At 48.6% G+C, this 18,177-nt stretch overlaps 1 protein-coding gene across 1 annotated transcript in view; it reads left to right on the top strand.

Moving 5' to 3' along the window:
• Positions 1 to 18,177, top strand: part of ZP3 (zona pellucida glycoprotein 3) — a 43,948-nt gene that overhangs the window by 9,300 nt on the left and 16,471 nt on the right. Inside the window, exon 2 of the mRNA XM_033192621.1 lies at positions 10,433 to 10,462. The gene's annotated coding sequence lies outside the window, so the exon portion shown is untranslated. The remainder of the gene's footprint in view (positions 1 to 10,432; positions 10,463 to 18,177) is intronic.

Here is an 18,177-nt window from a genome sequence, read left to right as displayed (position 1 = left end):
TTTCACCGTGTTCGTCAGGATGGTCTTGATCTCCTGACCTCGTGATCCACCTGTCTCGGCCTCCCAAAGTGCTGGGATTACAGGCTTGAGCCACCGCGCCCGGCCTAGAACATTTCTTTTTTATGAGTCGGGTATGGTGACGCATGTCTGTAGTCCCAGCTAATGGGGAGGCTGAGGTAGGAGGATCACTTGTGCCAAGGCTGCAAGTAAAAGAAAAAAGTCCCAAGTGTTTACCTCCCGGAGGGGCCAGCTTCAGGGAAAAATGACATTTCCACTTGCCTTTGGCATTCTAAGTGGAGACAACGGCAGAGGCAATAGCTGGGAGGTGAGAAAGATGCTGCTTGGATGGAAATGCATGAGGAGTCGGACATGGCTGGAACTGAAGATGTGTGAAGAGGGCAAATGGTGGGAGAAGGGTTTGGGAGAGTTGGCTTGGCCCTAACGATGACCAGCCAAAGGGCTCAGAGGTTATCCTCCACAACTGCACATTTGATTTTTTCCTTCCTTCCTTCCTTCCTTCCTTCCTTCCTTCCTTCCTTCCTTCTTTCCTCCCTTCCTCCCTCCCTCCCTCCCTCCCTTCCTTCCTTCCTTCCTCCCTCCCTCCCTCCCTCCCTCCCTCCCTTTCTTCAGGCTGGAGTGTGATGGCACGATCTCAGTTTACTGCAACCTCCGCCTCCCGGGTTCAAGCAATTCTCCTGCCTCAGCCTCCTGAGTAGCTGGGATTACAGGCACCCGCCACCACACCTGGTTCATTTTTAGTTGAGATGGGTTTTCACCATGTTGGCCAGGCTGGTCTTGAACTCTTGACCTCAGGTGATCCGCCCGCCTCAGCCTCCCAAAGTGCTGGGATTACAGGCATGAGCCACCGCGCCCGGTCTGTGCATTTGAAATATATGTTGGTGCCATGGACAGCAACCCACTTAATTTGGGAGGATATAGATACACATGTTTTCTTTTCATTAATTCTTTTTAAATTGTACAATGCCTTCTATAAAGGACTCTGGTTTTCCATTTATTGGAACAATATAAAGTTTCCCTTTCAAATTAATTAATTATTTTTACTTTAAAGAATTTTTTTTTGATGTTTTAGAGATAGAGTCCCACTCTGTCACCCAGGCTACAGTGCAGAGGCATGATCATGGCTCACTGCAACCTCCCTGTCCTGGGCTCAAAGGATCCTCCCGCCTCAGCCTCCTGAGTAGCTGGAACTGCAGACTTGCACCACCACGCCCGGCTAATTATTTTTCTTTTTTCTTTTTAGTAGAGATGGGCTCTCGTGCTGTTACTCAGGCTGGTCTCAAACTCCTGGCCTCAAGTGATCCTCCTGTCTTGCACTTTTTTTTGTTTTTAATATCCCAATCCTAAATCAGAAAAAAAAAAAATCTTCAAAGTCTTTCCACCCAAAATGGGCCGAGCATTGTAAACAGCATTTACTCTCTCAGACCTTCCTTCACTTTTTTTATGTAGTATGAGTCATAGTACTTATGATTTCCTTAATATTTTTTCTCATTTTATTGGCTCATTTCTTCTGCTTTAAATTATGTATTTTTATGTATTTATTTATTGAGACAGAGCCTCCCTCTGTCGCCAAGGCTGTAATGCAGTGGCCTGATCTCAGCTCACTGCAACCTCCGCCTCCTGGGTTCAAGCCATTCTCCTGCCTCAGCCTCCCAAGTAACTGGGATTACAGGCATGTGCCACCACACTCAGCTAATTTTTGTATTTTTAGTAGAGACGGGGTTTCCTCATGTTGACCTGGCTGGTCTGGAACTCCTGACCTCAAGTGATACACCCGCCTCAGTCTCCCAAAGTGCTGGAATTACAGGTGTGAGCCATCACACCTGGCCCTGATTTAAATTCACTCTAGGCCAAGCATGGCGGCTCACTCCTGTGTACATTTTGGGAAGCTGAGGAAGGAGGATCTCTTTCTTTCTTTTCTCTTTCTTTTCTCTTTCTTTCTTTTCTTTCCTTCTTTCTTTTCTTTCTTTTTCTTTCTTTTCTTTCTTTCTTTCTTCTTTCTTTCTTCTTTCTTTCTTCTTTCTTCTTTCTTCTTTCTTTCTTCTTTTTCTTTCTTTCTTTTTCTTTCTTTCTTTCTTTTGTTTCTTCTTTCTTGACAGTCTCACCCTGTTGCCAGGCTGGAGTGCAGTGGCATGATCTCGGCTCACCGCAACCTCCACCTTCCAGGTTCAAGCGATTCTCCTGTCCCAGCCTCCTGAGTAGCTGGGATTACAGGTGGGCATCACCACGCCCAGCTAATTGAGGGAGGATCTCTTGAACCCAGGATTTCAAGACTAGCCTAGGCAACATAGTGAGACCCCATCTCTACAAAACTAAAAACAATTAGCTGGGCCAGGTGGTGCGTGCTTTGGGAGGCCAAGGCAGGAGGATCACTTGAGCCCAGGAGTTCAAGGCTGCAGTGAGCCATGATCGCACCACTGCACTCCAGCCTGAATCTGTCTCTAACTAAAAAGGAAAAAAAGAAGTGCATAAACCATGAGCTTAGAGCTCAAAGAGCATTCACACAGTGTAATCAGCGTCCCAGAAGCCTCTCTCATGTCTCCTTTTCTTGCAGACTTTTAGCAGGGGCCTGATGCATTGTGTGGACTGTGGATTGGTTGGTTGGGGAGAGATGGGAGGCTGGTTTAGAGACTGATGCAGTTGTCCAGACTCCAGGCCATGGGAGGCAGAGAGGAAGGAGAGATGCGAAAGGTACGTAGGAGAACTGGCAGGACTGGGCTTCTCTTGGTGTGGGGGTCGGGGAACTAGGAGCATCCATTTGGCTCCCAGCCACCCTGATGGGGACTTTGTAGGAGGCGGTGGTGGAGAGGATGGTGGTGGTGAGGATGGTTCTGTTTGGGCTACATTGAGAGTGGGAACTGGGGGACATGGGTGCTCGTCCAGAAGGAGCTCCCTGCCGTCCCCCAACCCCCTCCTCTCTCTGGCTTTACCTCTGCCCTGGTGTACACAGTCTGGTTGGGGAGAAGATGAAAGCCTATCTGGATGCAGACACGGGGATTTCAACACCCCATTCATGGGGCCCAGGACAGCCCCCAATGGAATAATCACCTTTTGTCCTCCTTCTGCCTGGACTGGGGACAGCTGGGAGATGGGAGCTGAGAACCGTGAAGAGGGGGAAAGTCATAGTCCAGTCTTTGCTTATTGTTGGGGGGCGGGGCGCACATAGTTGTCTGGGCCTCCTTCTGCCTCCTGGCCTCAATGCAACCCACTTCTCAGGCTGCTGGGATATTGGCCCCCCAGGCCAGATCAGCCCCCACCCTGGGGACAGGCAACTCCCAGAGACCCTGCCAGGAATCCTCAGCTTCCCCACCTCTATCCCCTGCCACCTTGGCCCAGGAATGAGGGAGAAGGAGCCCCAATCCTGACCGCCACGGATTTCAAATCCCAGGCAAGCCTGCCTCCTCACCCTCCCAGCTCCAAGGTGGGCCCCTCCAGTCTGCTCCTGCTTCACGCCCTGGGGAACACCGGCAAGACGAGGCTTCATCCTTCCCTGTCTTTGGTGGTTAGGGCTCTTGAAAGCCCTCCCATCCCTTCATATCCCTTCCCAAGTCCATCTATTGCCTGCATTCTCTACGGTACAGCCGGCGGCATAACACAGCGGTCATATTGCAGCATCAGCTCCACCATCTCCTAGCTGTATGACCTTCACCTTGCAAAGCCTCACTGTTCTCATCTGTAAAACGGCGTTTGTGATCCATTTTCCCCTTACCATTTTTGCCAGCTTCAATGAGCAATGTTTTCACAAGGCTTAGCTCAGTGTCTGGCCCACTCTAGGTATGGTAGCTATTGTTATCATTATTGTTTCTCCAACTAGACTGCAGACCCCTGAGAGCGGACACCAGATCTTGTTCAGTGGTTGCCCCTGGCACGGGGTGGATACTCAGGAAATGTTTGTTGAGTGACTGAATCAAGGTATTGAAAACAGCAGCAAGAAGGAGCTTGGGAGATTAACAAGGACAATTTACCATTTGACCAGTGGGAAATGGTTCTCTCTCTCTCTCTCTCTCTCTCTCTCTCTCTCTCTCTCTCTCTCACACACACACACACACACACGCACACGCACAAACACCCCAGCAAAAGCAAAGGATTCATACCTGGGGGAATGTTCTAGGCTCTTTCTGTCCCTTCTTCTACAGTCAATCCAGGATCGAATCACTTTGTCTGCCCCTGGAAGTTTAGGAGGAGGAAGGATCTTCCAAATAGAAATCAACACAGGCGTTTCTTCTTTTCTTTCCACAGCTGGAAGGTGAGCAGAGGCAAAGTCCCTGTCCATGGAGCTGGCTGGTGGCCCCAGCCTGTCCCCATCCGACTTTAGGGACAGCGAGAAGCAAAGGGGAGTGGAGGTGGCCGGCACCAGCTGGAGTGGCCCCAGAAAAAGGGCACCCAGGTGGAGGCGGAGCTACATGGTGGGGGGAGGCATGGACTGTCAGGGCCAGGCAGCCCCTCCTCCCCCCACAGCACCCCCTACCCCAGGGTTCAGGTTTCAGAAAGGCCTGGATAGGTCTCCACCCCTTTGCAGGGCAGCCAAGCATCCTGATCTTTGGAGGTAACCCTGATCCAGCCTGGGAGTCCCCATGTCCCCATGATAATGTCCTGACCCACGTCTCAGCTAAGGGTTTAAAAATGGTCCCAGGAGCCACAGTGTATGGAGTGGGTTTCCCATATAGGCAGGACCTCACAACCTCACTTGGAGTCTGCTGATTTTGCCTTATTTTATTATTATTATTATTTTTTTTTTTTTAGATAGAGTCTCTCTCTGTCACCCAGGCTGCTGGAGTGCAATGGCACAATCTCAGCTCCCTGCATCCTCTGCCTCCCAGGTTCAATCAATTCTTGTGCCTCAGCCTCCCGAGTACCTGGGATTACAGGCATGCGCCACCACGCCAGGCTAATTTTGTAATTTTAGTAGAGACTGGGTTTCTCCCTGTTGGGCAGGATGGCCTTGAACTCCTGACCTCAAGGGATCCGCCTGCCTCAACCTCCCAAAGAGCTGCGATTATAGGCTTGAGCCACTGCACCCAGCCTAATTTTGCCGCCTTGTGTAGTTCTTTTTTTTTTTTTTTTTTTTTTTTGAGGTGGAGTTTCGCTCTTGTCGCCCAGGCTAGAGTGCAATGGTGCGATCACGGCTCACTGCAACCTCCTCCTCCCGGGTTCAATCGATTTCTCCTGCCTCAGCCTCCCAAGTAGCTGGGATTACAGGCATGCGCCATGACGCCTAACTAATTTTATATTCTTAGTAGAGATGGGGTTTCTCCATGCTTGTCAGGCTGGTCTCGAACTCCTGACCTCAGGTGATCCGCCTGCCTTGGCCTCACCAAAGTGCTGGGATTACAGGCGTGAGGCACCGTGCCCAGCTAGTGTGTAGTTCTTCTTGAGTTCTGGTGCTTTTTGGGCTTTTGTAGTTATAGGTGGCAGGAAATGATGTGTGGCTTATTTTGTAGTTTGTAACCGCAATAAAGGGCTATGCTGGGATCCTGTGTCTTTCCCATGGAGGCACAAACTCTCAGAGCTGGAGGGGCCCTTAGAGCCCCTGCAGGACAGTTCTTAAACCTGGTGGTGCATCCCCATCCCTGCCCGGGGCATGTGTTTGTTTATTTTTTATTTTATTTATTTATTGAGACAGGATCTTGCTCTGTCACCCAGGCTGGAGCGTAGTGGTGATCATAGTTCACTGAAGCCTCCAACTCCTGGGCTTAAGCGATTCTCCCGCCTCAGACTTTTAGCATGCTGAGACCACAGGTGTGTACCAGCACGCTTGCCTTATTTATTTATTTATTTGTTTGTTTATTTATTTATTTATTTTTGAGATGGAGTCTTGCTCTTGTTGCCCATGCTGGAGTGCAATGGTGCGATCTTGGCTCACTGCAACGTCCGTCTCCCCGGGTTCAAAGGATTCTCCTGGCTCAGCCTTCCAAAGTGCTGGGATTACAGGCATGAGCCACTGCACCTGGACGGAAAAAAAAAAAAAATGCTGAGATGCTCTTGAGGATCAAACAAATTGGGGACCAGTCCCAGCTTTTTATGGTGAGGCTGGGAAGACTGAGGCCAAGGGAGGAAAACAGGTGTCACGGGCGTGGGCCCGGCAGGACTTAATTTCCTGACTCCTGGTCATGATGCTGTTTCCTGTTTATTGGAAAAAGAAAGTACTAGATGCGCCAGGCGAGGTGGCTCACACCTGTAATCCCAGCACTTTGGGAGGCCAAGGTGGGCAGATCACTTGAGGTCAGGAGTTCGAGACCAGCCTGGCTGACATGGCGAAACCCCGTCTCTACTAAAAATACAAAAATTAGTCAGGCGTGGTGGTGGGTGCCTGTAGTCCCAGCTACTTGAGAGGCTGAGGTGGGCGAATTGCTTGAACCCAGAAGGTGGAGGTTGCAGTGAGCTGAGATTGCGCCACTGCACTCCAGCCTGGGCAATAGAGTGAGACTCCGTCTCAAAAAAAGAAAATACTTGATGGAAGGCTGCCATCACCATGCTGCAAAATCTCCACACCCCTGCTGCCTGCACCCATCCTTCTTCCCTCCCTCCTCCCCTGGCCCGGGGAAGCCCCTTCCCCAAAGTCCAGATTCCATTCCTTCCATCATCTCAGGGACCTCGTTCCCTCCATCTGCACATCTATCTGTCTTCCACGTTTAGCTGCTCCTTCCCAGCCAGATTTTTCGGCTTCTGAGCAAGCTCTCATCTTTCTCATTAAAGCAAACAGTGGCCAGGTGTAGTGGCTCATGCCTGTAATCCCAACACTTCTGGAAGCCAAGGCAGGAGCATCCCTTGGGGCCAAGAGCTCGAGACGAGCCTGGGCAACATAGGGAGACCCCATCTCTATAAAAAATTAGAAACAGAGCCGGACATGATGGTGCACACTGGGCTGTAGTCCCAGCTACTTGGAAGGCTGAGGTGAGAGGATGACTTGAGACTGGGAGATTGAAGCTATAGTGAGCTATGATTGTGCCACTGCACTCCAGCCTGGACGACAGAGAGAGACCCTGTTTTAGGGGAAAAAAAGAAAAGAGAACTATGATGAGATATTGCCACCCACTTATCAGAATGGCTGAGAAAAACATAGTTAGTGATATCAAATGCTAGAGAAGATATGGAGAAACTGGATTCCTCACACATTGCTGATGGGAATGTAAAATGGTCCAGGCACTCTGAAATATAGTCTGACAGTGTCTTTAAAAATCTAAATGTACACTCACCATATGAACCAGCAATTGTACTCCTGGGCATTTATCCCAGAGAAATGAAAACTTACATCTTCACAAAAAAACCAATATATGAATGTTCATAGCAGATTTATTTGTAATAGCCAAAAACTGGAAGCATTCAAAATTTCCTTTAGCTGGATGAGGTGGTGTGTGCCTGTAGTCTACCTGGGAGGCTACCTGGGAGGCTGTGGCAGGAGGATCGCTTGAGCCCAGGAATTTTAGACCAGCCTGGGCAATATAGCTAGACTCCAACTCTACAAAAAAAATAAAATAAAATAAAATTAGCCAGGCATGGTGATTCTTGTAGACCCAGCTACACGAGAGGCTGAGGTGGGAAGATCACTTGAACCCAAGAGGTTGAGACTGCAGTGAGCCGTACTTGCATCACTGCACTCCAGGCTGGGGGACAGAGAGAGACTCTGTCTCAAAAAAAAAAAAAAGAAAAGAAAAAGATAAAAAGGAATAACTGTTGATGTATGTAACAACTTGGATGGATCCCAAGGGCATTATAATGAGTAAAAAAAGCTAATCTGGAAGCTCACACATTGTATGATCCCATTTATATAGCATCTTCAAAATGATGAAATTGCACAGGTGAAAAACACATTACTAATGTTTAGGTTAAAGGATTGTGGAGGACAAGAGTGGGTGTGAGCTGGGCGCGGTGGCTCACGCCTGTAATCCCAGCACTTTGGGAGGCCGAGGCGGGCGGATCACGAGGTCAGGAGATCGAGACCATCCTGGCTAACACGGTGAAACCACATCTCTACTAAAAATACAAAAAGTTAGCCGGGCGTGGTGGTGGGTGTCTGTAGTCTGAGCCACTCAGGAGGCTGAGGCAGGAGAATGGTGTGAACCTGGGAGTCAGAGCTTGCAGTGAGCCAAGATCACACCATTGCACTCCAGCCTGGGCGAAACAGCGAGGCTCCGTCTCAAAAAAAAAAAAAAAAAAAAAAAGTGAGTGTGATTACAAACAGGTAGTACAAAGGAGGTATTTATGATGATGAAACAGTTTGTATCTTAATTGTGTATGATAACAGAACTATACACATACTTTGTATCAATGTCATGTTCTTGGTTTTGGTATTATAATTTTATGTAAGATGTAAACATTGCTGGGCACAGTGGCTCATGCCTGTAATCCCAGCACTTTGGGAGGCTGAGGCGGGCAGATCACCTGAGGTCAGGAGTTTGAGACCAGCTTGACCAATATGGAGAAACCCTGTCTCTACTAAAAATACAAAATGAGCAGGGCGTGGTGGCGCATGCCTGTAATCCCAGCTACTCAGGAGGCTGACTGACGCAGGAGAATTGCTTGAACCCGGGAGACAGAAGTTGCAGTGAGCTGAGATTGTGCTATTGCACTCTAGCCTGGGCAACAAGAGTGAAACTCCGTATCAAAAAAAATAAAAATAAAAAAATAAACATTGAGGAAACTGGGGTGAAGGGTATTCACATATCCCTATACATTCCTTTCTTATCTTTTTTCTTCTTTTTTTTGAGATGAAGTCGTTCTCTGTCACCTAGGTTAGACTACAATGGCGTGATCTCAGCTCACTGCAACCTCCACCTCCCAGGTTTAAGTGATTCTCATGCCTCAGCCTCCCAAGTAGCTGGGATTTCAGGTATGCGCCACCATGCCTGGCTAATTTTTATATTTTTAGTAGAGATGTGGTTTCGCCATGTTGCCCAGGCTGGTCTTGAACTCCTGGCTTCAAGGAGTCAGCCTGCCTTGGCCACCCAAAGTACTGGGATTGCAGGCGTGAGCCACCGCACCAAGCCCCATTTTAATATTTGTATTCGAAAGCAAAAAATTTTAGCATTTCTCTAAGTCACCCCTTCAAGGTGTGATACATGGATTCTGACAAGTGGTTTTTCCTGACATGAGAAGCTGCAGGTGCCTAGGGGTTGAGTCACTGATTTTCCTCCTCAAAGATCCTTTGGGAGCAGCCTGGCATGACTGGAGAGCAGGAAAATCCACCTATAGTCTGTAAGTGGATTCTCTCTGAGTTTGCCTATTAAGGAATGTGGTCCTCTTCAACACTTCAGCTCCTGGGAGGTCAGTAACACTCAAGTGCTGCTGATTCCATTTAGGACAGTTAGGAAAAGACCTTCTCATGCAGGAACAGGCTCCTCCTCCTCCTCCTCCTCCTCCTCCTCCTCCTCCTCCTCCTTCTCCTTCTCCTCCTTCTCCTTCTCCTTCTTCTTTCTTCTTTCTTCTTTTTTGAGGCAGACTCTTGCTCTGTCACCCAGGCTGGAGTGCAATGGCGTGATCTCAGCTCACCGCCACCTGCGCCTCCTGGGTTCAAGTGATTCTCCTGCCTCAGCCTCCTGAAGAACTGGGATTACAGGGGCCTGCCACCATGCCTGGCTAATTTTTGTATTTTTAGTAGACATGGGGTTTCACCATGTTGGTCAGGCTGGTCTTGAACTCCTGACCTTGTGATCCACCCGCCTCAGCCTCCCAAAGTGCTGGGATTACAGGAATGAGCCACTGTACCCGGCCAAAACAGAATTTTATATAAATGTCACCATATAGTGGCCGGGCGCAGTGACTTACACCTGTAATCCCAGCACTTTGGGAGACTGAGGCGGGCGGATCACGAGGTCTGGAGATCGAGACCATCCTGGCTAACATGGTGAAACCCCGTCTCTACTAAAAAATACAAAAATTAGCCGGGCGTGGTGGCGGGTGCCTGTAGTCCCAGCTATGTGGGAGGCTGAGGCAGGAGAATGGCGTGAACCCTGGGGGAGGAGCTTGCAGTGAGCCGAGATGCGTCACTGCACTCCAGCCTGGGCGACAGAGCAAGACTCCGTCTCAAAAAATAAATAAATAAAAATAAAAAAGTCACCATATAGCAGGAACACTTTTGGGTCTGCTTTATTTCACTCAGCATAATTATTTTACTTTTTTAGAGGCAGGGTCTCACTCTGTTGCCCAGGCTGGAGTGCAGAGATGAGATCTCGGCTTACCACAGCCCCAGACTCCTGGGCTTAAGCAATCCTCCCGCCTCAGCCTCCCAAATAGCTGGCACTACAGATTCGAGATGTATGCCACAGTACCCAGCACAACTCCGAATCTTATGCAGCCATGGTACATTTGTCAAAACTGAGAAATAAACATTGGCACATTAATATTAACCAAAGCACAGATTTTATTGGAATGAATATTACCAGTTTTCTCACTAATGTCCTTTTTTCTGTTCCAGGAGCCAATCCAGGATACCACATTGCATTTAGTAAGCATATTTTAAAATTATGATATATGCATTAAAAGGTCTGGAACAAGGCCCGGCATGGTGGCTTACACCTGTAATCCCAGCACTTTGGGAGGCTGAGGTGGGCGGATCGACTGAGGTCAGGAGTTCAAGACCAGCCTGGCCAACATGGTGAAACCCTGTCTCTACTAAATTAGCCAGGCGTGGTGGCGCATGCCTGTGGTCCCAGCTACTTGGGAGGCTGAGGCAGGAGAATCCTTGGAACCTGGGAGGTGGAGGTTTTAGTGAGCCGAGATTGCGCCACCGCACTCCAGCCTGGCAACAGACTGAGACTCCATCTCAAAAAAAAAAAAAAAAAGGTCTGGAATGATTCAGCACAAACTATTAACTAAGACAATGGTTACCAATGGCTGGGGGTGGCGGGAGTGGATTTGATTTTTATTTTACATTCTATTTTTTAGGTGATATTAAATGCTCTATGATGAAAAGCAGGCTAGGGCTAGCTGCAGTGGCTCATGCCTGTAATTGCAGCACTTAGGGAGGCTGAGGCAGGTGGATCACCTGAGAGCAGCAGTTTGAGACCAGGCTGGCCAACATGGTGAAACCCCGTCTCTACCAAAAATACAAAAATTAGCAAGGCATGGTGGTGCATACCTATAATCTCAGTTACTCAGGAGGCTGAGGCATGAGAATCGCTTGAACCTGGGAGGCGGAGGTTGCAGTGAGCTGAGATTACACCATTGCGCTCCAGCCTGGGCAACAAGAGCAAAACTCTGTCTCAAAAAAAAAAAAAAAAAGCAGACTGGGTGTAGTGGCTCAGCCTGTAATCCCAGCATTTTTTGGAGGCTGAGGCAGGAGGATAGCTTGAGCCTAGGAGTTCAAGACCAGCCTGGGCAACATGGTGAAACCCTGGCTCTACAAAAAAATAGAAAAATTAATCAGGTCTGGTGGCACACACCTATAGTCCAGCCACTCAGGAGGCTGATGTGGGGGCATTGCTTGAGCCCGGAAAGTCGAGGCTGCAGTGAGCCGTGATTGCCCCACTGCACACCAACCTGGGGGACAGTGAAACCCTGTCTCAGCAAAATAAAGAGCCAAAATATTGTACAAAATATTTATTTTCCTTAGCTGCAGTCAGGGTCACATGTGAGATGAAATAGGCTATAAATTTTATATATCAGCCAGGTGGGTGGCTCACATCTGTAATCCTAGCACTTTGGGAGGCTGAGGCAAGAGGATTGCTCGAGCTCAGGAGTTTGAGACCAGCCTGGGCAAGATAGTAAGACTCTGTCTCGCCGGGCGCGGTGGCTCACGCCTGTAATCCCAGCACTTTGGGAGGCCGAGACGGGCGGATCACGAGGTCAGGAGATCGAGACCATCCCGGCTTAACACGGTGGAACCCCATCTCTACTAAAAATACAAAAAATTAGCCAGGCATGGTGGCGGGCACCTGTAGTCCCAGCTACTCCGGAGACTGAGGCAGAACAATGGCATGAACCCGGGAGGCGGAGCTTGCAGTGAGCCGATCACGCCATTGCATTTCAGCCTGGGCAACAGAGCAAGACTCTGTCTCAAAAAAAAAAAGGCCAAAATAATAACACTTCTTTGCACTGGAGTTGTTTTTTGGATGTATCTCCCCCGTGCACACATTGGGTGCTGTTAACTCAAACAGAAAGCGTCAGAGAGACCCTTGAATCTTGGTTTGGTTCCTCATTGGCTGTGCAAACTTGGGCAAGTTCCTTAACTTCTCTGAATGCTTATTCCCTCAGCTGTAAAATAGAACAAATAGTGCCTTCCTAGATGAGTGTCAGGATTAAGGAACTCAGTCTAGTCCCTGCCATATTGAGAGTGAGCAATACCTGGTCATTATTGTTATAACAATTTTGGTCATTATTTATGAAAGTGCTCTAAAAAGTCACTTTTTCTTTGTGATTTGTGCATTATTTTTGGAGGATAGGGTCTTATTTAGCAAATACTTTCCACCTCACTCTGCCCTGAAGATCATATTTTCTTTTTTTTTTTTGAGGCAGAGTCTCGCTCTGTCGCCCGGACTGGAGTGCAGTGGCGCAATCTCGGCTCACTGCAAGCTCCGTCTCCCGGGTTCACGCCATTCTCCTGCCTCAGCCTCCCGAGTAGCTGGGACTACAGGCGCCCGCCACCTCGCCCGGCTAGTTTTTTGTATTTTTAGTAGAGACGGGGTTTCACCATTTTAGCCAGGATGGTCTCGATCTCCTGACCTCGTGATCCGCCCGTCTCGGCCTCCCAAAGTGCTGGGATTACAGGCTTGAGCCACCGCGCCCGGCCGAAGATCATATTTTCTTCTCAAAGTTTTAGTTTTGTTCTTTGCCATTCAGATTTTTAATCTATCTAGAATTCATTTTTATGTGGGAAGTGAAATCCAGTCTTTTCCCAGATGGATAATAATTGACGCAGCTCCTTTTCCTGAAGAGTCCATCTGTTTTCTCCATCCTGTATCATGTTTCTACATATGCACATGGCTGTTTCTAGGCTCTCTCATCTATTCCACTGTTTCTGTTCTAACAGCAATGTGTCTTAATTATCATGTCTCTATAATATGTTTTTATATCTGTTAGGGTGTGTGTCTCATGATGTTCTTTTTCTCTCTTTCTTTTCTTTCTTTCTATCTCCCTTCCTTCCTTCCTTCTTTCCTTCCTCTCTCTCTTTCTTTTTCTTTCTTCTTTTTCCCTCCTCCCCCTCCTCCTCCTTTCTTCTTTTTCTGAGACAGAGTATCACTTGGTGCAATCTTGGCTCACTGCAACCTCCACCTCCCAGGTTCAAGTGATTCTCCTGCCTCAGCTTCCCCAGTAGCTGGGATTACAGGTGCGCACCACCACGCCCAGCTAATTTTTGTATTTTTAGTAGAGATGGGGTTTCTCCATGTTGGCCAGGCTGGTCTCAAACTCCTGACTTCAAGTGATCCTCCGTCCTCAGCCTCCCAAAGTGCTGGGATTACAGGCATGAGCCACCATGCCCAGCCTCTTCTTCCCTCCTCCTCCTCCTCCTTCTTCATAGAGATAAAGTCTCACTGTGTCGCCCAGCTGGTCCCAAACTCCTGGCCCCAAGCAATCCTCCTGCTTCGGCCTCCCAAAATTGTGTGCTGGGATTATAGGTGTGAGCCACCACACTCTTACCAGATGTTCTTTTTCTGCAAAAATCTTGACTTTTTGATCCTTATCTCTTCCATATAAATTTTGGAATCAGTTTACTAAGTTCTACCCACATATAGCTAAAACATGTTGGGATTTTGATAGAAATTACAGATTAATTTTGGAAGAATTGACATAATGATGATATTGCATTTCCCATCCATGAACATGGAATACCTCTGTAAATTTAGGCATTCTTTACTCTGGCTGCCAATACAGTTTTGTTAATTTTTCCTCAAAGATCTTACATATCTTTTTTTGTTTGTTTTATACCTAGGAACCTCATATTTTGTTTTAGCAATTGCTTTTGGAACTTGGTTAACAGCATCGTCTTCTGTCTCACTTGAATCTGACACAGAGTTTTTCATGTTTTTGGTTATTTTTTGTTTTACTTTTTATTTTGAAATTAAACTGATGAGAGTTGCACAGATAACACTAAGAACACCTGTTTACCTTTTACCCAGGTGCAGCCAATATGAAGATTGATACATAGCCTCCCTCTCTCCCTATATCTCTTTGTATTTATGTCTATATGTAACATATACACACATACATATATATCTCCACGTGTGTGTGTGTCTCTCCATTTTCTTTTTTTCTGAGACTAAGTCTCTCACCCAAGCTGGAGTGCAGTGGTACGATCTCAGCTTACTGCAACCTCTACCTCCCAGGTTCAACTGATTCTCCTGCCTCAGCCTCCTGAGTAGCTGGGATTACAGGCGCATGCCACTATGCCAGCTAATTTTTTGTATTTTTAGTAGAGATGGGGTTTCACCATATTGGTCAGGCTGGTCTCAAATTCCTGACCTCGTCATCTGCCCGTCTCAGCCTCCCAAAGTGCTGGGATGACAGGCGTGAGCCACCATGCCTGGCCATCTCCACATTTTTTTTGAGATGAGTTCTTACTCTGTTCCCCAGGCTGGAATGCAGTAGCATGATCGTGGCTCATTGAAGCTTAGAACTCTCAGGCTCAAGCAATCCTCCTACCTCAGCCTCCCAAGTAGCTGGGACTACAGGTGTGTGCCAACATACCTGACTAATTTCTTTGATTTTGTAGAGATAGGGTCTCACTGTGTTGTCCAGGCTGGTCTGGAACTCCTGGGCTCAAGCAATCTTCCCACCTTAGCCTCCCAAAGTGCTGAGATTACAGATGTGAGCCATTGTGCCTGGCAAATTTTTAAATTTTTAAAATTATATGTAATATATATACCCACACATACAAGTTTTTTTTTGTTTGTTTTTTGTTTTTTGAGATGGAGTCTCGCCCAGGCTTGAGTGCAGTGGTGCAATCTTGGCTCTCTGCAACATCTGCCTCCCAGGTTCAAGCAATTCTCCCACCTCAGCTTCCTGAGTAGCTGGGACTACAGGCATGTGCCACTATGCCCAGCTAATGCCATTAGTTTTTGTATTCTTCCTCCTCTCTTGCAGGAATTTCACCCAGGGACAGCATAGAGTAGGCCACTGGTAAATGCTGTACCTGTCAGTCCTTCATCATCTCCTGATAGGACCCTAGCAGTAAACTTTTTGTTGTTGTTGTTTTGTTTTGTTTTGAGACAGAGTATTGCTCTGTTGCCCAGGCTGGAGTACAGCAGTGTGATCTCGGCTCATTCCAACCTCCACCTCCCAGGTTCAAGTGATTCTCCCACCTCAGCCTCCCAAATAGCTGGGATTACAGGCATATGCCACCACACCCAGCTAATTTTGTATTTTTTGTAGAGACGGGGTTTCTCCATATTGGCCAGGCGGGTCTTGATCTCCTGACCTCAGGTGATCCGCCCACCTCGGCCTCCCAAAATGCTGGGATTACAGATGTGAGCCACCGTGCCCAGCCAATACTGTTCCTTTTGTGGCCTCTTTTTCCCACAGGGCTAAGTCCAGCATCTCAGCCTGGCACCCACAGGGTTCTGCCCGGCCTCCTAAACTGCTACTTTCACTCCCGGGGACCTGAGGCTTTAGCAAGTCTTGTTACCTACCCCAAACACAGGTCCTTGGGCTCTCAGTGCAATAGAAATTGACATGAGGTAACCAGGCGCGGTGGCTCACGCCTGTAATCCCAGCACTTTGGAAGGCTGAGGCAGGCGGATCACCTGAGGTCAGGAATTCAAGACCAGCCTGACTAATATGGTGAAACCCGGTCTCTACTAAAAATACAAAAATTAGCTGGGCATGGTAGCGGGCACCTGTAATCCCAGCTACTCAGGAGGCTGAGGCAGGAGAATTGCTTGAATCGGGAGGCGGAGGTTGCAGTGAGCTGAGATCGTGCCTGCACTCAGCCTGGGCGGCAGAGCAAGATTCCGTCTGAAAAAAAAAGAAAGAAGGCAAGGCAGGGCAGGGCAGGGCAGGGCAGGGCAGGGCAGGGCAAGGCAGGGCAAGGCAGGGCAAGGCAAGGCAAGGCAAGGCAATTGACATGCGGGGGGACACAGTGGCTAACACCTGTAATCCCAGCACTTTGGGATTACAGGAGGATCCTCCCAGGAGGAGGGAGGATCACTTGAGGTCCAGAGTTCAAGACCAGCCTGACCAACATGGTGAAACCCCATCTTTATTAAAAATACAAAAATTAGTTGGGCGTGGTGACGGGTGCCTGTCATCCCAGCTACTGAGGAGGCTGAGGTGGAGAATCACTTGAACTCGGGAGGCGGAGGTTGCAGTGAGCCTAGATAGCACCACTGCACTCCAGCCTGGATGACAGAGCGAGACACTGTCAAGAAAGAAAGAGAGAAAGAGAGAGAGAGAGAGAAAAGAAAGGAAAGAAAGAAAGAAACAGAAAGAAAGAAAAAGAAAGAAAGAAAAGAAAAGAAAAGAAAGGAAGGAATTGACAGGAGGCTAAACGAGTTTTCCTAAACAGGGCTTCATTGGAGCTTATGCACAGATATAAAGGAGGCAGCATGAGAGAGAGAGGGAGAGAGAGAGAGGGAGAGAGATTGAGATTTTTCTATCTGACTCTCCGAAAAGAGCCAGTAAGGCTTTTTATTAGGCAAAGCGTGGGAATTGACATCAGGGGTAGGGCATGCAGGCTGGCTGGGCAAAGTACGTGAGGGTATGCAGGTTGGCATTATCTGGTTGCCATGGTTATCTTGAGTAATGGGCCACCTTGTGGTCTGGCTGGTGGCAACAAGGCTATCAGTTCAGCATTGCTTCCCGAGGTGGGACACTCCACAACCTTGGTTTGATATTTGGATCTCCTAAGGTCAGTTCCTGGGACTCTCTTAAGTAAAAGGCATGTTTCCACAGGATGACGTCGGTGAGGTCGTGGTATGGGTCTGGTGATCACTGGGAATGCAGGAAAGAATGCCGTGGTTGGTGGCCGGGTGCGGTGGCTCAAGCCTGTAATCCCAGCACTTTGGGAGGCCGAGACGGGCAGATCACGAGGTTAGGAGATCGAGACCATCCTGGCTAACATGGTGAAACCCCGTCTCTACTAAAAAATACAAAAAACTAGCCGGGCGATGAGGCGGGCGCCTGTAGTCCCAGCTACTTGGGAGGCTGAGGCAGGAGAATGGCCTAAACCCGGGAGGCGGAGCTTGCAGTGAGCTGAGATCCGGCCACTGCACTCCAGCCTGGGGGGCAGAGCGAGACTCCGTCTCAAAAAAAAAAAAAAGAATGCCATGGTTGGGCCAGGTGCGTGGTGGGCCACGCCTGTAATACTAGCACTTTGGGAGACTGAGGCGGGCAGATCCCTTGTGGCGAGGAGCTGGGCGTGGTGGAACAAGCCTGTAATCCCAGCTACTGGGGAGAGTAAGGCACAAGAATTGCTTGAACCTGGGAGGTGGAGGCTGCAATGAGTTGAGATTGCACCACTGCACTCCAGCCTGGGCAACAGAGTGAGACTGTCTCAAAAAAAATAATGCCCTGGTGGGGGTGAGCTGAAGTCAAGCCCCGCTTCTGCTCTGTCTCAGTACGAACTCCCGGGGATTCACCCAGGAATGAAAAACCCAGGGCCCCTTCTCCACCTCCCTTCACACAGCTGCCTCTGCCTGAACTGACCTACCCGGCCTCCCATAAAATAAGGCAGAGACCCATGAAATTCCTTCTGTCTCCTGATTGATACTGCCTCCTTTATCTCACACTGGAATGAGCTCCTTATGTCTCGGATCTAATCCCCGTGACCCTTCAATCAAGGGCTTTATCCTGTGTCCTATGCAGACCTGGGACAGCTCCCTTGTCGGACTGTGAGCTTATTAAGGGCAGGGCCAGCAGGGGATTGGAGGGAAGCTGTGATACATTGTGGTGCACCAGGCAGCCAGCACACTCTTTGCAAACTTTAACATGAATACACGTGAGGATTTCCAAGCTAAAAACTTTCCAGTGGGCCAGGCAGGCCCGGTGGCTCACACCTGTCATCCTAGCACTTTGGGAGGCCGAGGCAGGAGCATCACCTGAGGTCAGGACTTCGAGACCACTCTGCCCAACATAGTGAAACCCTGTCTCTACCAAAAATACAAAAATTAGCCTGGCGTGGTGCATGCCTGCCTGTAATCCCAGCTATTCGGGAGGCTGAAGCCGGAGAATCACTTGAAGCTGGCTGGGAGGTGGAGGATGTGGTGAAACGAGATCGCACCACTGCAC

Source organism: Trachypithecus francoisi, unplaced genomic scaffold (assembly GCF_009764315.1).
Source record: "Trachypithecus francoisi isolate TF-2019V2 unplaced genomic scaffold, Tfra_2.0 Lachesis_group4, whole genome shotgun sequence".
Taxonomy (NCBI): Eukaryota; Metazoa; Chordata; class Mammalia; order Primates; family Cercopithecidae; genus Trachypithecus; species Trachypithecus francoisi.
This window is presented reverse-complemented; position numbering and strand designations above follow the sequence as displayed.